We start from the raw sequence: 23,115 nt of genomic DNA, 5'->3' as shown, positions 1-23,115 counted from the left end.
TAGAAATATTTGAAACTAGTTATAAATAAGCCCCGGTGGTGCAGTGGGTTAAAGCGCCGAGATGCTGAACTTGCAGACTGAAAGGTTACAGGTTCGAATCTGAGGAGCGGCATGAGCTCCCGCTGTTAGCCCCAGTGTCATGATTCCAGGGCTCTGCTGTATTCAGGTTGAGATGAACTGAATGAACTCCCAGTTTGTGCTAAACAGTTTAATTAAAACAGCATTTACTGGTTGTTTTAATAGTTGAAAATATAAAACATAAAGATAGCACTCAGCCACAGAATATAAAACAAGTACTGACAGCAAACACTGTTGCAGGTTCAAGATAACATTTAGTCAAAAGGTCCAGTCCAGTGGTCAAATGCCGAGAGTTCGATGAGCAAGTCCAGAGATCAAGAGTCTGTACCTTAGTCAGAAGCCAGAGATTCAAGGTTCCAGGGTTCTAAGAGTTCAGGAGACAGGTCAGGATACTGAAAATCCACAAACCTGGAGGAAAACCAGCAGCATCTACCACCAAAATAATACAAAACTTTTCTCCCAGTCCCAAGGCTAGCTCAATATATCCAGAAACACTCAGCTGCAACCTATCTCTTGCATACCTCCACCCTTAATGGCTTTCACCCATGAACTCTTACTTACAGATTACTCAACCCTTTAGAACTAAGACTTACATTGACCCTTCCATCACCAACTGCTTGGCCTACCACCTACCAATCACAGAACATGATACATGATATTCAGCTTCTGCCAACCTAGCAGTTCGAAAACATACAAATGTGAGTAGCTCAATAGGTACCGCTCCGGCGGGAAGGTAATGGCGCTCCATGCAGTCATGCCGGGCACATGACCTGGGAGGTATCTCCGGACAATGCCGGCTCTTCGGCTTAGACATGGAGATGAGTACCAACCCCCAGTCGGACATGATTGAACTTAATGTCAAGGGAAAACCTTTACCTTTACCATATAAATAAGTTCAGGCTACTGTTTTAATTAGTTGTATATCTTATCATTTTTAAAAGAAGCAAACAATATATTTCTATTTTAATTTCACATCTTTTTCCTTTATAATTCTATTGGTTTTATCTTATTTCTCATACCAATGATCACAGTGTTTTTTGGTTTTTTTTAATTAAAAGGTCTTATTTTAGTTCAAGTCAAAGATGCCAATAGCCAATTGTGCGGAGTTTTTTAAAAAAACACTGTTCAAAATGATATTTTGACTTCCAGGAAACAGTAGACAAACTGACTAATGTTTCAGAGTGCTGGAAAAAATAGAACATATGCAATCTAACTTTTGCTTTCAGCAGATTCTAACACAACCTATAACATAAAAAAACAAAAAAGCACTTTATTTCAGGTTCCATTACTAATGCCCCCAATTTGTATTTTCACAATCTATTTAACTTTCAGTGAGACATTACAAAGGATGTGAGGGTTTTTTTTTATGTCTTTCGATATTCACTGAAAATTACTGTGGTCCTGCCAATGCAGAGGACTTAGTATTTTAAGGTGTTATATTGAATATAAGGACTTGGTATTTTAAGGTGTTATATTGAATATAAGTGGATGGAACTACAGGACAGCACTACTGGCCTCTCATCTCCTTTTCTGCACTAACTTCTACCTCTTCCTTCTGCTTTTACTTCCAAGCTTGACAGTTAGCAGCTTGGGGAGGCAAAGCGGATAGACAAAAGGACTAGTAGGAATAGTAGAGGGTGGGTGGGATCAGAGGATGTTGTATTTTAGTGTATTTACAATGCTCTTTTAATGTTAAGCTTTCCTTTTATACTTTTACTAGCCGTCCCCTGCCACGCGTTGCTGTGGCCCAGTCTGGTGATCTGGAAAATAAAGTAATGATTTCTAATATATGTAATTCCTTTATGCTTGTGGGTAAACAGTATTCCTTGTTGTTTCTATGTCAGTGTTGATGTGGAGTTTGTCTGGTTTGCCCACCCTGGAACATGCAACATATCATTGTCCTTCTTTAGGTGTCCCTTTCAAATCTATGATACTATATCTCTGTGTGTGTGAATCTTATCTATCTATCTACCTATCTATCTATAACTATTAGGCCTGGGTAACAACGCAAAAAATTGTTTCTAAAATCGATTTGTATTTGGGGGGTTTTTGCGTTTCGATATTTAAAATATTTACAAAATTTTCCTTTGAAAAAGTTCAGTATTTACGAAATTTCGTTAATTTCGTTAATTTCGTTTTTAGAATATTTTTTGAATTTTTTTGAAATATTTATTTATAAATATTTTTTGAAATATTTAAAAATGGAAAATTAACAATGCTTGCCCTGTTGTGGAGCGAACACAGCCACAGGGCAGGGACAAACTCACACACACAGGCACACAAGGGTCTTTTCTTTTTTTAGAATATTTTTTGAATTTTTTTAAGAATAAAAGAAAGATATTTTTCAGAAATATTTAAAAATGCTTGCCCTGTTGTGGAGCGAACGGTAAAGCCTTCCCGCTGCTCCCAGCCCAGGGAATGAATGAATGCAAGCAATGAATGAATGCAAGCCAAGCCTCCCTCCCGAACCTCCCGTCTCCTCGCCTTCCCCAGCAATGAGCAATGCGGCCACGCGGAGCCGCTTTTAAAGGGCAGCCTGCCCAATCACAATCAGCCACGGTGCTTGGGAGCGCAGGATTGGCTCCCGGCGCACCCAGCATCCTCCATCCCTAAAATGTCATTTCCGAAATGGGCGGAAGCCCGTAAAAAAGATGGAGGATGCCATTTCGATATTTAAAAACACTTCCGGGTTTGAAAATATGTTTTGTAATCGTTTTGTAATTGATAAAAATAACGAATATTTAACGAATTACAAAATTAACGAACGAAACCGCCCAGGCCTAATAACTATGGCTGGATGACTCTTTGTCAGGAGGACTTTGATTACGTTTTTTTGCCCTGATGAAGGGGGTTGGACTGAATGGGCTTAAGTATTTTCTGTTGGTCATGGGGGTTCTGTGTGGGAAGTTTGCCCCGATTCTGTTCAGAATGCTCTTTGATTGTAGGTGAACTGTGAATCCCAGTGACTACAACTCCCAAATGTCAAGGTCTATTTCCCCCAAACTCCATCTCTGTTCATATTTGGGTGTATTGAGTGCTTGAGTGCGTATTGAGTGCTTGTGCCAAGTTTGGTCCAGATCCAGGCCCGTAGCCTGGATTTTGTTTTGGGGGGAGCTGAGTTTCATTCGGGGGGGGGGGCTGAGTCTGAGTGAAAGAGGGTCTACCCTAGCAAACCTTTTGTATCGTTACCCCAATACCCCCATGCATATGGGATATATGGAGCATGGTGATCAGATCACCATGCTCCATATATCCCATAACAGTTTAAATAATATACCAGTAAGGTCTTCTTGCAGACCACCATGAGAATTTCGGGGGGGGGGACTGAAGCCCCCCAAGCCCCCCCCCCCCCGGGGCTACATGTCTGTCCAGATCCATCATTATTGAGTCCACAGTGCTCTCTGGATGTAGGTGAACTACAACTCCCAAACTCAAGGTCAATGCCCACCAAACCCTTCTAGTGTTGTCTGTTGGTCATGGGAGTTCTGGTGCCAAGTTTGGTTCAATTCCCTCGTTGATGGAGTTCAGAGTGCTCTTTGATTGTAGGTGAACTATAAATCCCAGCAACTACAACTGCCAAATGACAAAATCATATTTTTTTTGAGTGATGATCACTCTTTGTATTGTGAGATGTTTTGTTGCCAAATTTGGTGTGATTTCGTTCATTGGTTCTTTTGTTTTTAAGGAACTCATTATGCACAGAGCATTTATATACAGGGTTAGTCAAAATGCATAGGCCAATAAGCCATTCAATTGAATGGCTTATTGGCCTATGCATTTTGACTAACCCTGTATATAGATTTCTGTGTACAAATTGACTCTCCATGCTGTATTATCCAAGGTGTGTTAAATGAATAGAATGGACTAAATGGTATCCTCTATTTTCACTAGTGAATCCTCAAGGTTTTTAGAAGAATCAGAAGATACTTACAACTCTTTCTAAGGCCAAACATCAGTTGAATCTGCAGAAACTAAAAACTTATTTAATGTAGCCCAATAGTTGATAATAGTTGGGCAAGCAACTTTGCAGGGTTGCCCTTCTAGCATCCCCCCCCCCCCCCGAGTTCTCCTTGAAGGAAAACCAGCTTAAATCTTAAGTCCTGGGATTTTAAAGTTTATAGCAGACATATGAGAGCTGGCAAAACATGCACATCAGCACAGTTATGGCCACGGGATGGGGAAGCACACATGAGAGCTTCCACATCAAGCGTGATGTGGGAGGTAAATAACCCAAAAGTCTCTTTTGCCATATTTCCCTGCTGGAAAGGATGGAGTGGCACCTGTGAAAGGCGACAGATTCACCCTGATTCCCAGACATGATTTTTTGTCACCAAGCAGAGTGACAGAGACTTCGAAGCAAATGCGAGCACTTGAAAAAGGCAATAAATAAGAAGCAAGTCTTGTGTTCCTTTCCAAAATTACAGTGTCAGACAGTGCCAAGTAAGGGATGAAGGGAAACTGACAGTGCCAATGCTGAGGAATTACCATAAAAATAAATAAATCTACAGCCTCTGACAGCAAGCAGAGTATTGTGTTATATTTTGTCTTTCTCAATGTCTAAAATATGAGAGGCTTTTCTCTTCTTTCCCCCATGAGTAGAGCATTAGACAAGTCTCACATTCATGTATATCATGCACTACTTTTAAGTACAATAAGAACTGTTTCTTTAATGCATACATGACTTGACTGTATGAGCACAGAAAGACACATCATTTCCAGATGTCATAATCTTTTAGTTTTTCTCCAATGCTAAAGGATTATAATTGTGTTGCATCCATTTCTGTCCCTTCTTTCCACCAATGAGCCCCCAGTGGCGCAGTGGGTTAAACCCCTGTGCCAGCAGGACGGAAGACCGACAGGTCGCAGGTTCGAATCCGGGGAGAGGCGGATGAGCTCCCTCTATCAGCTCCAGCTCCTCATGCGGGGACATGAGAGAAGCCTCCCACAAGGATGATAAAATATCAAATCATCTGGGCATCCCCTGGGCAATGTCCTTGCAAACGGCCAATTCTCTCATGCCAGAAGCGACTTGCAGTTTCTCAGGTCATCCAGACACGACAAAAAACAACAACAACAAAACCAATGACATTAACATGGTGCAAATGAACCCCTTTTCTACCCCACTTTATCCTCATAGCGACTCTGTAGGTCAGGTAGAGAGTGTGTATATCACTGGGCCAAAGTTATGCAGTGAATTTTATGACCGATTGGGGAGCTGAATCTTCAAAGTTCCACTGCAATACACAAAGAACCTCATCACACTAGAGCATGGAACTGCTTTAAATCCTGTTTCTGCCTTCTGCAAAATTCTGGAGTTTGTAGGTTTTTTTTGGGGGGGGGGGCTTTAAATTGCTCAGCCAGACAGTCTTGGACCTCACTAACCCACAAACCCTAGAATTCTGCAGGAAGCAGAAACTGGATTTAAAGTGGATCTATAGTGTGATGAGGCCAAGGATGGAACATATTCAAAAATATCCACCTCCCTCCCAATAAATATGCTAGGGCCCCCTAGTGATGTAGCGGCTTAAACCACTGAGCTGCTGTACTTGCTGACCAAAAGTTTGGTGGTTCGAATCTGGGGAGCAGGGTAAGCTCCCACTGTTAGGCCCAGCTTCTGCCAACCTAGCAGTTTGAAAACTTGCAAATGTGAGTAGATCAATAGGTACCACTTCTGTGGGAAGAAACACCACTCCATGCAGTCATACTGGCCACATGACCATGGAGGTGTCTACAGACAACACTGGCTCTTTGGCTTAGAAATGGAGATGAACACCACCCCCCAGACTCAGACATGATTAAACTTACTGTCAGGGGAAACCTTTACCTTTTTTACTTTATGTCTCTTGAGTTTGTGAAACCCTACCAAGAATAATCTTTATAGTTTGAGACACGCTGTGCAAAATCTGCACATTGTAATTTTACTCAGGCGCCAAAAAGTGTGATTTGTGTGCAGGATATATTCTAGTCTACAACATTTTCTGTGCACAAAACAGAATTTTCTGTGCAGAAAATAATATTGTATTTCTGTGCCACTTTTGTACAGAATAAACCCAAAACTGTTCAGTTTTCAAAGACTTTCTTGCAATTTATCCAGTGCAAAAAAAATCACATCACTGGATTCAGACACCACTTTGCTCTATATACAAAGTACTGTTGCAACAAACATAGTCATCTAACTTATTTAGAAATGGCATACATTAAAGAAGGAATGTCCATTGGTCATGGTTCTGTGGGGGAGGATTGTCCTGTTTTAAAACTTGACAAGTATAGATAATATTTATCTTTGAGGCACTAACTCTTCATTAATAGAGTAGCATGAATTAGACTATCTTTGAATCAATTTAGAGGCATTTTTTTCTTCTGAAGCATTATTTGACTCTATTGCACCAATCAGATGTTTAACCCTAGACTAAAGTAGTAGCTTCCAGCTAAGGAAAGCTTTGTGATCTAGAAATGGAAAAGAAAGTGATAAAGAATCACATAGCTTAGTAAAACAATTATCACAAAAATCAACAATAGAAATTGATTCTCCATGGTACCTCCTGCCTTAGCAGAATTTATGTAGACAACAGTATCTTAGGACTTGCAGTTAGGCATTGAAACGGAATCCATTGGGTTTTTCTGTATTCCATAATGATAATAATAATGAAATGATTTAAATTTAATGCAGACTAGTAAGTAAGTAAAACTTTATTTCAGTCCCACCCTATCTCCCCAAGGGGACTCAGGGTGGCTCATAACATAAAACATAAAAGGCAAACATCCAATACCATTAAAAACACAACAATAAATTAAGCAAGTTCAAATAGGCAGTAGAACACATTCAGCAATCATGCAAATCAGATGGGAAGCAATAATAACAAGTCAAAACAATATCAATCAAACCAGGGTTAAAAGCCATGTCCATATTACATTCCTTATTTCATAAGGCCAGGTCTTTGAACATCCGTATCCCCATATGCCTGTGTATACAGGAAGGTTTTTATTTGCTCCCTAAAGGATCGGATGGGGCCATTCTGATCTCCTTCAGGAGGGAGTTCTAGAGTGGAGGCCAATAGCAGAGAAGGCCCTCTCTCTCTCGTCCCCACCAACTGAGTTTGAGATGGGGGTGGGACTGCGAGGAGGGTCTCCGCTGATGAGTGCAGTGTCCGGGCAGGTTCATATGAGGAGATGCAGCTGGCCAAGTAGTCTGGACCCAAACTATTTAGGGCTTTAAAGGTAACGATCAGCACTTTTGGTGTCACCTGGTAGCAGGCCTGTAGCCAGGATTTTGATTCGGGGGGTGGGGATGGGGGTGGGGGGTGGGACTGAGTTTGTTTCGGGGGGGGCTGAGTCTGAGTGAAAGAGAGTCTACCCTAGCAAACCTTTTGTATCATTACCCCAATACCCTCATGCATATGGGATATATTGAGCATGGTGATCAGATCATGATATGAATAAACATAACAGTTTAAATAATGCACCAGTAAGGCCTTTTCGCGAACCACCATGAGAATTTCGGGGGGGGGGGGCTGAAGCCCCTCAAGCCCCCCTTCCCCCCTGGCTACATGCCTGCCTGGTAGCAGACAGCCAGTGGAGCTGTCATAGTATGGGAGTTTTTCTCTACCTGTACGGTGCACACAGAGCACACTGTAGACACTTAGCCCTGCCGAAGGGCAGTGAAGAATCTAGAACAGGGGCTGCTGGAAAGTGCCCCAAGGGCATGACTGAGCACTAGGGGACTAGTTGGCCCTCTGGAAGGAGTGATTGATGACTTCTGCTCCTACCTGTCATTTTCCCCTTTTTTCCATACTTTACCCCTCTGGTGCACTGATGCACCTCTCTCCTGAAAATTCGGGGGGGGGGGGGGGGAAGATAACATGTTCAGTGTAATCACATTCCTGGCCTCAGCTCAATCCCAAGCATGGCAATCTGATCACCCATGTAGTGAAACCAGTTCCTAACAAAGTGATTCCAAGATGGATTATAGTGTCAATGTCCATTGGTGTTTATGTCCATCGAGAATTCTAGATTGGAGTGAAGATTTTATACTTGCTTCTCTGCCTAAATACCATTCTGTCCACTGTGAAGCTGCAGAAGGATCTGGGTGGGGGTGAGTCCATGGAACATTTTCGGAATGCATTGGTTTCAGCGTGAGAAGAAAAGAACATTCATTGCACTGTTATTTTCTCCTCCATGGACAGGATTAGGGAGCCCCCGGTGGTGCAGTGGGTTAAACCACTGAGCTGCTGAGCTTATTGACTGAAAGGTCGCAGGTTCATAGAATCATAGAGTTGGAAGAGAGCTCATGGGCCATCCAGTCCAACCCACTGCCAAGAAGCAGGGCTATTGTATTCAAAGAACCCCTGACAGATGGCCATCCAGCCTCTGTTTAAAAGCCTCCAAAGAAGGAGCCACCACTCGAATCCGGGGAGCGGCATGAGCTTCCACTGTCAGCCCCAGGTTCTGCCAACCTAGCAGTTTGAAAACATGCAAATGTGAGTAGATCAATAGGTACCTCTCAAGAAGGAAGTTAACAGTGTTCCATGCAGTAATGCTGGCCACATGACCTTGGAAGTGTCTATGGACAATGCCGGCTCTTCGGCTTAGAAATTGAGATGTGCACCACACCCCAGAGTCAGACACGACTGGACTTAATGTCAGGGGACAACCTTTACCATTACCTGTGGACAGAATTGAGGAGTAATGGATTGTGCTAGAGCAGTGGTTCTCAACCTGTGGGTCCCCAGATATTTTGGCCTTCAACTCCCAGAAATCCTAACAGCTGCTGAACTGGCTGGGATTTCTGGGAGTTGTAGGCCAAAACACCTGGGGACCCACAGGTTGAGAACCTCTGTGCTAGAGGGACCTTTTGAAAAAAAATATTAGTAGAAGTAACAGACCAACAACCAAATGCATTTCCTCCCTATCCATCCTACCATTATGGAAGCAACAACTCTATACTCTCTTTTGCTCTTTGTGAAGATCAGTCTGAAGTACCAGCTTTGGCCCCTAATATGAAGTATATTCATGCTGACATCAGTTTTTCAATATCATTCTGTGCTTGTATTCCTGTTTCCTGGGGTGGGGAGCACACAGGATTCCCTATGGGACATATTTATAAAACACAGCTCCGGAGCTTTCCCCCCTTCTAACGCTTTCTTCTTAAATGTCAGTCTTTGCTGACTTGAACTGACATAATGCTGTCAGATAATTGTGACTATGGATGAAAGCATATGCCTTGCATTACTGTGGCATTGGGTTCCAATCTTGCTATATGTCCCTCTCCCAGCTTAAGCATACATATGCTTCTCTTGCTTTGATAAAGTACAAACGAATGGAAGCTGAGTCAGAACCATCTTTCAAATGGAAAACGCCTCATTAGGAAGAAGCCGACCAGCTCCGTGGAGCTGCAGAGCAAGGCCTACCAGAGTGCCTTTGATAGCAGCAGATCTGCACCTGCTCCCAGCTGGCAACATCTGGTATCGGATGAATCCAGTACAGCAGCCGCAAAAGAAGGAGATTACATAGGAACATGGATGAAAGTGGACCATATGCTCAGGAATGAAAAAGAGATTAGCTTTTTTACATGGGCGAGAAACAGCGCTCAGTTGTGGATGTGCTGAGAGAAGCTGATTGGGAAAAGGAAGGGCTTTAGCTCAGACAGAAAATGCCTCACTTGCATCAAGTGCATTGAAGAAAGTTCTAGTTTTCATTCCTAGTATCCCTTCTTCCATTTTCAGGAAAGAGGGCTGGAGAAGTCTTTTCTGTGAGCCCCAAGATCACCTAGGCACCCCCTAGATGCTATGAGGATAATTTTCTCTGGGTCATATCTTGTGTTTTCATGGTTCCTCCCTGTACTTTTTCAAATTCTAGTTTAATAAAGGAGCATTTGGTCTGTGATAGCTTTCAGCCCAGTTGAACTGACAATCTTTCACAATTATTTACATTTTTCTCTTTCACCAAGAGCACAGTTCTGCAACTGGAAGAGGATAGATAGCTCAAGCAAGTGGGTTAGATCCACTAAACCAAATACTAGAAAAAATGCTAGAGTGCACATTGCTTGTGTGAATTTTGTGGCCCATGTGGCCTCAAGTCACCTTTGAATTGCATTATAGCATCAATGTGGAAGGACCCTCAAAGGCAACAATAGATAATAGATAATGCTTGTTAGTTCTATAAAAAAGAAAAAAAAATGACGAACCACTTCTGAAAATGATTTTAGAGACAAAGTGGAGCAAGAGCAAATCAATCCTGAACTCTTATTATCAGCTAAAATGACTACATAGAGGTTGTTGTACTTTGGCCACATCATGAAATGACATGACGCATTTGAAAGGATGCTAAGACTGGTAAAAGCAAATGCAGTAGAATGCAGAGTGGAATTAATGTACTTTGATACTACTTTGACTGCTGTGGCTCAATACTATGGAATTCTGGTAGTTTAGTGAGGCACCAGCACATTTCGGTAGAGAAGGTTAAAGAGCTTACAAAACTACAACACCCATAATTCCATAGCATTGATCCATGACTGCTAAACTAGTGCCAAACTGCATTAATTGTACTGTATGCTACATTACAGTGGGGTTGATTCAAGAAAGGAAGCCACAAACCTAAGTATGCAAGACCTGAGCAGGATTATTGATGACTGCAATTCTTGGAGGATGCTCATTCAGAGGGCTGCCATAAATTAAATCAGTATAATAACAAATAAGAAAAAGCCTAAAGATGCAAGGTGTGCATGTACACTATTCCTTACATGTTTTCATTGTTCTCTAATCATACAAACTCATCAGACGGGGGTAAATTTGGCAGCACATGCTGGTTCATCTTCCCTTTATCCACAGAACCCGCTGGATCCCATTACCTGAGGCAAAGCTACTTCCAGCAGGGCTCAGTGGAAAAAGAGAAGGTGAACTGGTGTATTCCACCACTGTGGCCAAACAGCTGATGCCCCCCCCCCCCCTCATGGGATGGTGTGACTGGTGAGTCGATAGATGTGGGGAATGGGGCGATGGGTTATCCACATTGCCGGATTAACCTCGGTGCATGGTGATTCCGATGGCCCATCTGATGAGGTTGTTAGAGGGCTATTTTTCAAGGAGGGGAGTTTCTTTTCTGCATGGGAAATTTGAAGGCTGGGAACGCAGCTTTCTGGCTACATATCTCTTATTCAAAGCATTGCTTCCATAGGAGGAGAGTGTTGGACCTAATGACAAGTAAAGTACTACTAACAGAACTCTCCTCTTTCTGAGTTTAGGGTATCTACCTGTATAACACCTGGACAGAGTTATCAAAAATATTTAGAAAGGAAGAGTTAGCTCTTAATTCACTTTATTTTAAATATAAACAAGGGTGGGAGAAATATTATGTGACTCCATTGTGTTTCAGACACTCTCCAACAGTCAGTTAATTCACTGCTCACCCACCCAAATGGATTATTTTTAATATGTTGCCCATAAATAATTACAGTGCTACTGACCTCCAACACAGACACACTAAAATAATTAGCATTTTCTCTGCCTTGAATATTTCAACCCAGGCTGGCAGTGGTGGTGGTGGTAACACATAAAAGGAACAAAAGGAAAAAGTAGCTCCAGTTTTTCTAAAACACACCCTTAAACAGCATCCCACACCACATACACTGAAATCAACCCCCCCCCCCCCAGGCCCGTAGCCAGGATTTCGATTCTGGGGGGGGGGGGGGCTGAGTCTGAGTGAAAGAGGGTCTACCCTAGCAAATCTTTTTTATCGTTACCCCAATACCCCCATGCATATGGGATATATTGAGTATGGTGATCAGATCATGATATGAATAAACATAACAGTTTAAATAATGCACCAGTAAGGCCTTTTCGCGAACCACCATGAGAATTTCGGGGGGGGGGGGGCTGAAACCCCTCAACCCCCCCCCCCCCCGGCTACATGCCTGCCCCCCCCCCCAATCAGTTTATTCCCAGTGAAATAAAAGATATAAACAGAGGAGCACAGAGTGTGTGTCGAAGGTGGGGGACACAGAGGCACAATGCCCATATATTAAATAGTAAATGGAATGCACACAGTCTGAGATCAAAGATGAGATTAAGCAAGACTGTAATTCTAGGAAATAAAATGCATATAAAATAGTGTCGCACAATGGCAACCGTAGAAGCATTGTGTTGTATCTGCTGTCCCCTCCTCCTTCTCTCTAAGAAGCAAGATAAAGAGAAACAGCAAATGCAACCATGCTCCCCAATGTGTTTTCCTACAAATCCCTCCTCCTGGTACCCTGTGATTGGGAAGGGGATGGACCTATCAGCAGGACTGTTGATGGACAGTTTGCCTAAAATGTCTCTGCATTAAAGATTGGAGAACTACTGTGTCAGTCAATTTCCTCCCCCTAACCCCTTCCCGCAACTGAGCTGTTCTGTCAGAGAACTGAAAGTGGAGGGGGAAAATGAAATGTGAAATAGCGCTGAATGCATTGCTTCTCATTTGGGAGCCATTTATGATTTTTGTATCCGGTGTGTGCCTAATGAGCAATGGAATGAAAGGGGCTCATTTGTCCCATTCTCTCTCACTCAATCCCCCTCCCCAATTATCCCAAAAGGAATGCAAACCCTTAGAGGAGACGCAAATCCGCTTTAGCTTTCATTGGCTGAACAAGAGGGAAGAAGGGACAGTGGCTGAAACAATGAAAAGGCAGGCTTGGGAAGAATAAGAGGAAAGCTTGGCTGGGCATTAGCTTGCAAGGCATTTTTAAAGTAATGGTTGGTTGTCACTGAGTGCTGGCTTTTGGACACCCAGTGGAGATATATGGATGCAAACAATTTAATTAATGAACCGAGAATGCAGATTTGCAATAGGAATGACTGGGGGGAAAAAGAAAAAATAAGTGAAATTAGATCTAAACATCAGAATGTAGCGGTACACTACACAATTCTTCTTTTGGGTTTAACAAACCACTATTCTTTCTGATACAGTCTTAACGAAATCTCTGCCCCTGTGATGTGTAAAGGGAATTAATCATATGTCTGCAAATCAGGGCTTAATTCAGAAGAGAAGTGCCAAGGTTCAGAAATTTTAATTCCAGTATTTTTTTGATGTGTAATGTGTCTAGATGTTTTTGCAACTGTATATTCACTTCCTCCTTTTAAAAAAATACTTTTGACACAAACCAAATGTCAGGATTGCATGTAATGGAGAAGCTTTTACTCATAAAGTTCACAAATGGAAAAAATGACATCCAGTTAAGATTTATTTAACAATCCTCTGCTAACATCTCAGGATGACACTTAAAGAATACAAGTCACAGATTTGGCGACACTCTGCCAATAAGACCTGTACCCAAATGGGCTCTTGAACATTTTCTCCTTATTTGTTGATACAGAAACAGAATAGAAAAATTGAAAAGAAAAATATCCAGAGGACAGAACAATTCTCCAACAGCTTCCCAGGGCTAAGGTCAGAATCAGTTAGTAGAAATCAGATACTTTATTTCCATTTTCCTAAAATATTGTTGCTACTGAATTAAAGGGAATTGCAATTGTGTTTGCAACTCAACCAATGTTTTGTATCCTGAATAATATATGTTTGGTTGATGGGTTGGTGGCAGGTGTCACCAGATTATGATTGCACATATTCAGAGAAGATTCTGCAAAGTGGCTGCCTTCTGAGAAAGTTCAGCTTAGCCATAGTGCTGTATATTTCCGAAGCCACAGGTTATCAGTTTTCAGTGATAGCAGTTACTCTAACTCCACGGGAGTTGCCCTTTAGGTGTATGGGGAAAGGTTGTCTAAAATGCTTGCTTGCTAGGGGTGTTTTGGTGACCTGCAAGGATCACAGCTACTAATGGCATCTGTCATGTGCACTCAGTAAGCCAACTAGTCGATGTGGAGATAATGCTCACTATGTTCCCTATGCCGGTGGCGCAGTGGGTTAAACCCCTGTGCCGGCAGGACTGAAGACCGACAGGTCGCAGGTTCGAATCTGGGGAGAGTGCGGATGAGCTCCCTCTATCGGCTCCAGCTCCTTATGCGGGGACATGAGAGAAGCCTCCTACAAGGATGATAAAACATCAAAACATCCAGGCACCCCTTGGGAAACGTCCTTGCAGATGGCCAATTCTCTCACACCACAAGTGACTTGCAGTTTCTCAAGTCGCTCCTGACATGACACAAAAACAAAACCTCCTTGTAGTGAAGAACCATGTTACCAACAGTGGCTGGACAGCCTGTGTTGACAGTGTTCTATTTGAGCTAAGAGTGTGGTATTTATTTATTGTGTCAGGAGCAAACCAAAACAATTGTATTGCATTAAAAACAGACAAACAAACAAAACACAAAGCACAAAGAGTTTGGCAAAGACTGTTTATGCTTTGAGTGGCAATGGGCCTTCTTTGTGCCTTCAGTGCCCCTCTCCATCTGAAAATTTTGCACACTTCTTCTTCTATTGCCCAAAGCAAATAGGTAAATTAAAATGTTGCCTTAACCATCAACTTTGGCCTGACTATTATGAACATCAGTGGTCTACTGCTACCTCAGATATCCAGCATGTATCTAGGGTCCTTACTTTGGGACCTACCTGCACTAGGGTGGCCATGTAGCCCCAATGCCTTCAGTGGTATCTTCAAAAGATTTTGAAACAATTAGCCATCTAATATCATGAGTAATTGATCACTGCTTGGTGAATATCTTGATCCATTTATCACCAATACTGGACTTTCTGCTTCTCCACCAGCCTTTCCAGGAGATGTCCAGAAAGCCTTTATCCTTTTTCATGCTGCAGCCACAATCTGTCATGATAAATTCTTTTGTGATAGCTCTGGCATTTAGAGTTATCTTTCACCATCAGTAGATGGCCTTCAATATATGGCATTTGCATGGCACTCAGTAGGGGTGGGCATTCTGTAACAGGCTGACTTATACTTTATTGCCATCTCAGCATGTTAGCCACTTTTGTGGGAGTTCATTGTCTGGCTGCCACAGTTTGAAGCTAGGTTCAAATTTCATTAAATGATCAGTGCAGATGGGGCCTATCTTCATAAATTCCATATTTTCTTCTTACAAGAAAGGAGAGCTATCCAGGGTGATGCTGGCTGCTTCTACATAGCCATTTAAACCAAGCCAGGATGTAGCTTACAGAGGCCCAGTTCCCTAAATAGCATACACACACACACACACACACACACACACACACACACACACACACCAGGAACCGGCTGAAAGCTGGGATGGTGGCCTCTGATTGATGATCATTCCAAGATTGTTTTCCCTGTTTTGTCTGGCAGGATGTACTAATAAAAAAAAAACCAGCCTGTCCAATGGGGATCACCTCTAGACAACAGCAGGGCAGAGGAAAAAAAGGAAAATGAGTGTTCCCATGGGAATTCTGTGGTTTCCTCTCCAGAAGAAAGTGTTTGTTTACCTACCATGCAAGCTGTGTATGTGGTTTATTCCTCCGAATGTTTCAGTGTTAGCCCTGTGCTCATAAGTGTTAGCCCTGTGCTCATAAGTGCTCCTCATGTCTGGCTTGATCTGGATTTTTTTTAACATACTGTTTTAGCTGGATGCGCATAGCAGCACACAATGTAGGCACCCCAACCATGAGTCCTTTGACTTCTGAAGACTGCTATTCCCCCATGGCACATTTTTTTCATCTCACTGATGAGACCTATTGCTGCCATAGTGCATATTCTTCTTCATACTTGGCACAACTGAAAACAGGCTTTCTTTTGCTCTCTTCCTGTAATGAAACTGAGAAGAAAATCTTGGCTTGTAGCAAAACAGGCATTGCTACATCTTAAGACAGTGCATCATGCTAGATGAAGGACCTCTTCACATGAGCCACCAGAATAATCACAGATTGTGGAGAATCTGGTGGTGCCCATCAGGGGACATGGGGAACCCATCACCCCATGCCCTGCATCACTTGGCTTACTGGCAAGCCGATCCCATATGGGGAAGCACCAATTGTGCGGCTTCTCCCCATTGCTCTGTCATGACATAAGGTGGTTCTGTGCTACTTTATGCATGGAGTCCCACCTGAAGTTCATCTGCATTGTGGAATGGGGCTCCATGGGTAATTGGAATATGCTGCCGAAGTAAGCCCTGTGTGATTGAGGTCAAAAATGTGCTGTCCCATCACAGTGTCATGATACATCTTCCCTGTCACCATTGCTCGTGCTGTAGTATCTGGTAGGGGGAGAGCTAAAGCATTCCCTTCCTCCTTTGCTCCTACCCAGGTATTGTATTTTGCTGCCTTTAACTACTATGATGAGAGAAAGGGACAACAAGAAGAACTGTCTCTGCCTGAGAAGTGGCCACACTAGTGTGATCATATGTACTGAGTGGCAGCGGTTTCTGTGCCCTTTCCTGCCATCTCCTTTCAGCTTGGTGCTGGTGGGTGAACTAACCTTGGCACTTAATCCCGGGTGACAAGAGTGGCATCAACTTCTGCTTTTCATCTGCTTCCCCCATGATCTCCATGGCCAGTCTGCCACTCATAGTAATTACTGACTGCAAACGAACAGACACTGCATTCTCACTTGTCTCATAGTGTATTTGTGCGATTTAGACAAGTATAAGAAGCACGAGAAGGGTGGTTGTGGGGAGAAAATGGATTTAAAATGCTGCTGCTACATGAAACCTACAAACAACTACTGGGAAACAAAGAGGAGTGGTTTTAAAATGCTTAGCAGCACCAAGTGAGATTATTTGTGTATGAAGACAAAACACACATACCTGCCAATTTCGCCAAAGAAATGATACAAAATTAGAGCAAGCTTTGCTTTCTGTAACTTCTACATGTTTTTTTCCCCTTGCCATGATGACTAGAGGTTTTTGTGTAAAACGAAATGTGTCAGATTTGGTTCCCTTGGACCAAAATAAATTTGAAGGTGCCTGAATGGATGACTGAAGAGTAAGTATGTCAATTTCCTCCTAGCTGTGTTCCCTTTCCCATTGTTAGGGTCCATTGAGCCTAGCAGCTGCTGGCTAGGGAGGGAAAACAAGAATTGAAAAATGGGAAAATGCATAGTTGCTTATTTGCAGCTCAGTATGTAATGGCATCACAAATAAAATAACAGATTTCCCACATCCTCTCTTTCCAATTTCTGCATACCCTCTCCCATGTTCTTGATCTTAGCCGTGTACATAGCTTTCCCTTCTTTTACAGCATATCTGATGTGAGTGGACATTGGGCACACTCAGTAACTTGCTTAGACACTCAGGGGCAACCTAAGATGCATCTACACAACAGAATTAATGCAATTTGACACCACTTTAACTACCATGGCTCAGTACTGTGGAATCCTGGGATTTGTAGCTTGTCGAGACACCAGTGCTTTTTGGGAGCTCTTTTTAAAATTACAACTTCCATGATTCCATAGCATTGACCCATATCAGTTAAAATGGTGTCAAACCGTATTAATTCTAGAGTGTAGATTCACTCCTAGTTACTGTAGGAGTGCAGTTAACTAACAATGACTGAAAACTATTTCCAAACTAGGGACACAGAAGTTGAATTTAATTCTCTCTCTGTGATGATTTTGACAAAAACATGTTTGGAGCTCCCATTTGCATTTCAAGGGAAAACTCCATTGGTCACCATGCATTCATACTAAGGTTGTAAAATCTCAGTGCTTTCCTTCTTACATGAAAGGATGAATAATTATCATACCTTTCTCCCTCCTGTGGGAGAGAATGAATATTTCTTCATGCCACTCTCCCTATAAATAATTATCCCAAAATATTCTGGAAGATTTTTCTGTGCCAGACGATGTGGCCTTTTTGCACACAAAAATATGTTTTGTGCAGAAACTTTGTGCCTCCCTGTTCTCACACTGAAGTATCTATCATCACAGAAAATCTGCTGTAACCCATTGGAAGATTGGGGGGGAAATTGTGCAGAGGTTTTGCTACCTATCGTTCCTCCAGATGAGATTTCCAGAACGATGGGAAATCCCTTTTTTGACTGGAAAATGATAATAGAGGATATTCTTTTCATCCCTAGTTCACACAATCGATATAACATCTAGTTTGTCTGTAGCTGATGGAGCAAGATCATAGCAGAGATCCGTGAGATGCTCAAAGAATGAAAGCTGTCAAAATGTTTGCTGTCTGGCTTCTATAAAAGAGAGAAACTGTGCATTTTGCTGTGAGTTTGAGTAGGACTGAAACCTCACACATGCCCTTCAGACAGGACTGGGTTTGCAGTGCATTCATGCAATTAACATTTCATTTAGCTTGGCTTTCAGTGTCAGGAAATTCTGCCAGAAAGATGGGCCCCTCCAACAGCGGACTCAGGTTAAGTGTTAACTGCCTTCCAGCCGACTTCAACTTATGGCAACCCTATGAATGAGAGAGCTCTAGGTCACCCTTTCATCAACAGCTCAGGTGTATGAGATTCAGAGCTGTGCCATCCTTGATGGAGTCTATCCACTTGTAATGCAACCTTTCTTGTTTTCCTCCTGCCTTCTGCCTTACTAAACATTATTGTGTCTATTCTAGTGAATTATGTTTTCTCATGATATGGCGGAAGTGTGACATCTTGGCTTCTGTTGGGAGTTCAGGTTTGATTTCCACTATTTTATTCATTATTCTAAAAGAAAATATTCTATAATCCATTTTTTTTCAAGTAACAAAACAACAGCAAACAGTGCCAGATAGAAATGCGGGAAAATGAAGGAAAACAGGACCGAACTCTGCCCTTCTGATTTTTTTCTTTTTCCCTTGCCAGCCTTTGCACTTTCAGCAGTGCCTCAGATGTTAATGTGCGTGAGTGGGTTGAGAAGATGGCAATTTAGCCTCCTGAGCTCTAGAAACTTATCACCTCTCATTTGTAGTAGACAGAGGCCAGAAAGAGTTGTCTGAGGTGAGACAACCCTTGGTGAGAAAGAAATGTAGATGAAGGACATTTCATATGGCTTTTTGCAACCTGTCTTTTAGTTTTAATTTTGAAATATCCTTAGAATATGTGTGTTTATTTTCCTTCTCTTGTCCAGTAGTAAGGCCTTTAGTTTTCTTACTCCAGCTATCATCCCGAACACATGTGTCAAACTCAAAGAGCATGGGTTAATCCAACCTGCCATATAATTTTATGTGGCCCTCCAGATGCCATGTATTCCTCTTCATTAGACATCATGACTAGAGCTGATGGGACTTGTGATAACAGTAACATCTGGAAGGCTGCAGTTTGTTGTGTTTAGTCAGGAGAGTGTAGTTTGGATTTAGATACAAGGCTTACGGATATGAAGCCTGACTTTAAAATGTGCATTATCCTTTCCCCAACTTCAGAGCCCAAGTGCTGTTGGATTGCAGCTCCCATTATCCCCAGTCTGCATGGTGGATAATCAAAAGTGATGGGAGTTGTTGGTCAATAATATCTGGGAACCCAAACTGGGTAAAAACTAAATAACATTCACCAGTATGTAAAATAATTACAGTTGGCCCTCTGTATCTATGGATTTTTCCATCCATGGATTCACTGGTCCTTTGAAGACAACTGTAAGACTGATGTGGACCTTGATAAAAATGAGTTTGACACCTCTGATCCAGAATGCCATACTTTGACTCCCAGCTGGGATACTGAGTTACTGTTTAACAGCTACTCCTTCAGAAATGTGAGACAGATCCATATAATGAATTATGAGATGTCCTATACTCTACATTCCCAATCCTTGCTAGATATAACAGAGGCATCCTGGTATGCTACAGAAAACGTTGGACTCAAGTAAGGAAGCCAAACATTTGTTTGTCCGTCCACATAATATTTGTGTAGCAGATTTAAGTTTTTGTTTTACTTCATTCATTTTTGGATGTTAAAGCGGGAGGAGGAATCCTGCATGCTCCCCTGAAGAAAAAAAAATCAGAATACGCATGTAAAAATCAGGTTGAGCCCCTATGGAAAGAAGAACCACATTAATGTTCTGAGCTAACATGATCATACTCTTCTACCCCATAGTTATCAACTATGGTGTTCCTGTAAAATCAAACCCAGATGACATGAGAGAAATCCCTTCTTCCATTTCAAGTGGATATTTTTCTTGCTCTGGAGATCTTATTATTACAATGATTGCCACCATCATCAACTGTCACCCTCATTCCTTCAGCATTGAATGACATCCAGCATTCAGAGGTCACAAGATATGACACTTCTAGTTATCAGAGTCCAGCCTTTACTATTATTCAGGACTCCACATTGCCGAGCATTAGGTTTAGGCCTGCCTTATCAGAATGGAAGAGCACTTGCTGAACCCCTTCCCCATAGATATCAGGAGTCACTTCTACTGCATAGCAGACTGAAGATATAGTTACCATCCAGTCCCAGAGCTCTCAGGACAGCCTGTTGTTGATCTTTTTTGTTTACTTGTTTTTTGGACGCCTCTCCTGCAGGAATTGATCCAGCAGCCTCTGCTTAGCTTGCTTGTCAGATTCGATGGAATCAGCCACAAGTGAGAACCGCATGGCTGCGGGCCAGCCTGTCCCACTTTGCTGCATCAAATCACCTCAGTGGCAAGCACTGGCTAGCATTAACTGTTTCCAGCCAGACCAAAGCCTGTCCTGCTCTGGGAATGCAATGCCTGCTGTGTAGCAAATCCATTATCCTAGTGCTTACTTGAATTAGCCCTGTAGTATAAAATATAAAGTATGGCCATTTCCAGCATTCAGCCTCATTAATAAAGACAAGGAATATGAACTAGTGTGGAGCTGTTCAGGCAAGGGTAGGTTTGTTTGTAGAGCTTGTAACTGATGGTCAAAGAACCAAGTCAACCAAGAACCATGATTCCTAGCTGCCTCCCACCTACTTTCCACCAGGGAAGTATTGAATACTGAGGCTGCTGGGATGGGCATGGAGAAAAACCTCCTCCCACTGATCTGTGACAGTAGTAGCCAACCTAGTGACATCTAGATATCTTGAACTTCAACTTTCAAGCCAATGATCAGTAATGGTGGGAACATCTAAAGGGCGCAAGATAGCTTATCTCTGAGGAATAGGATGAATACTGTTGCTGGAGACTATTGTTTCAGTAAGAAGACAGAAAATAAAAAAGCCCCTTCTCTTCTTAGTACTATTTAAAGTGTCCCATGATGGCCCCTACTGCCTGGCCCCTTTTGAGGGCTCCTGCCTCCTTGCAGCCTGGCAGCAGCTACATCCGAGTGGGGAGTCTCCCAGCACCAGCAACATCTGCACAGAGAGCCCCCATGGTCCCCACTGCCTCGTTGCCTGGCCTCTTTAAGGGCCTTCACCTCCTCGCTGCCTGGCAGCAGCTACATCTAAGTGGGGAGTCACCCGTGCAGGGAGTCCCCATCATCCCCACTACCTTGCCTCCTTGCTGCCCAGTACCTGTAACATCTGTTGATGTGTGAGGACTACTTATGTGGATTAGTTAACTGTTCTCTGAAGCTTTTCCATCAATTCCTTATTGATTGTGTTGGGCAACCTTGGTGGCTCTGGTGCCCATCACAAACTTTCATTATAATTGCACTGCCTACAAGATCGGTAATTGAAAATACACAAACTGGCAAACGACAGCCATGTATAAGTATGTGAGAGGAGGTCATAGGGAGGAGGGAGCAAGCTTGTTTTCTGCTGCCCTGGAGACTAGGACGTTGAACAATGGCTTCAAACTACAAGAAAGGAGATTCCATCTGAACATTAGGAAGAACTTCCTGACTGCGAGAGCTGTTCAACAGTGGAACTCTCTGCCCTGGAGTGTGGTGGAGGCTCCTTCTTTGGAAGCTTTTAAACAGAGGCTGGATGGCCATCTATTGGGGGTGCTTTGAATGCAATTTTCCTGCTTTTTGGCAGGGGTTGGACTGGATGGCCCATGAGGTCTCCTCCAACTCTATGATTCTATGATTATGTTTGATGATTTTAATGATTTTAATTTACAGTTAGATGTTATTGTTTCAAGGTATGTAATGTATTGTTTTTATTCATATGTGAGGCATTGAATTTTTGCCAATTATTATGCTGTACACAGCTTTGAATTACCCTAGGGGTGAAAAAAGTGGTATAGAAATGCAGTAAATAAATAAAATAATAAATAAATAAATGAATGAATACTGGTTTCTAATCATGCTGTTAATGACCAAGGCCACCAAAGGAAGGGGAAACTACTAAACTTCCACTTCACTATTTTCTCTATTGTATTTTTCCCCAGTGACCACCCTTCTTTCCTTAGGGTCCATCTCTGGGCCCAATTCAAAGTGCTGGTTTTGACCTATAAAGCTCTATACAGTTCTGGTCCAGCTTACTTGTCCGAATGCACCCACCCCAACGTCCCACCTCGTAATCTAAGATCATCTGGGGAGCTCCTGCTCACGCTCCCATCAACAGCACAAATGCGTGTGCCATATTTGGTTCAATTCCATCATTGGTGGAGTTCAGAATGCTCTTTGATTGTAGATGAACTATACATCCTAGTAACGGCAACTTGCATATGTCAAGGTCTATTTCCCCCCAAGAGTGCCTCAAGAGCACCCTTGGGCAAAATCAACTATACTGCAAATGCTTACTTTGCGTAATGGGTTGAGCCGCCCCTGTGTCCGGGATTCCTGTTTTCTGAGGCCACAGCAATGCGTGGCCAGGGTACAGCTAGTAATAATAATATAAATGTTTACTCTACCAATCCCGGCTCTTCATGTACAGAGGATCTGACTCCCCCCCCCCCACCTCATATTAATGTGTTTGTTCACTCCACTCCCTGGTTGTCACTCTTAGACTGCATGTCCTGTTAAACAGAGAGGCTCAGATTAACTGAGCAATGAGCCAATTCACTGCGTTCTACACAAACACTGCAGTACCTGATTCCCCAAAGCAGTCATTGATCTGATAGTCTGCATTTGCAATAGCAGGAGTCACAAACAGTTTGATTCCTCCAAGTAGGACAACAGCATAGTGTAACGGTACAGTACCTGCAAAACACGCCACATTTCCCTGCCTTGCTGACATCTGCTTAAAAGTGGAACAAAAAAGATATATAGCAAGGGAGATGTTATCACATTTTGACAAGCTCTCCCCTCTCCCCCCCACCCCGTCTTTGCAGCTGTCATCTCCTTGCTAAATTTCACTTTG

At 42.6% G+C, this 23,115-nt stretch overlaps 1 long non-coding RNA gene across 1 annotated transcript; it reads right to left on the bottom strand.

Moving 5' to 3' along the window:
• Positions 1–424: 424 nt before the first annotated feature.
• Positions 425–20,565, bottom strand: LOC132772744 (uncharacterized). Its single transcript, XR_009631265.2, has 3 exons — positions 20,352–20,565; positions 4,010–4,056; positions 425–507 (listed from the first exon to the last, which is right to left on the bottom strand). It is a non-coding gene; the product is annotated as an uncharacterized lncRNA (long non-coding RNA).
• Positions 20,566–23,115: the final 2,550 nt, after the last annotated feature.

This window comes from Anolis sagrei, chromosome 4 (assembly GCF_037176765.1).
Source record: "Anolis sagrei isolate rAnoSag1 chromosome 4, rAnoSag1.mat, whole genome shotgun sequence".
Lineage (NCBI taxonomy): Eukaryota > Metazoa > Chordata > Lepidosauria > Squamata > Dactyloidae > Anolis > Anolis sagrei.
The sequence above is the reverse complement of the archived record's forward strand: the minus strand, read 5'-3'. Positions and strand labels throughout refer to the sequence as shown.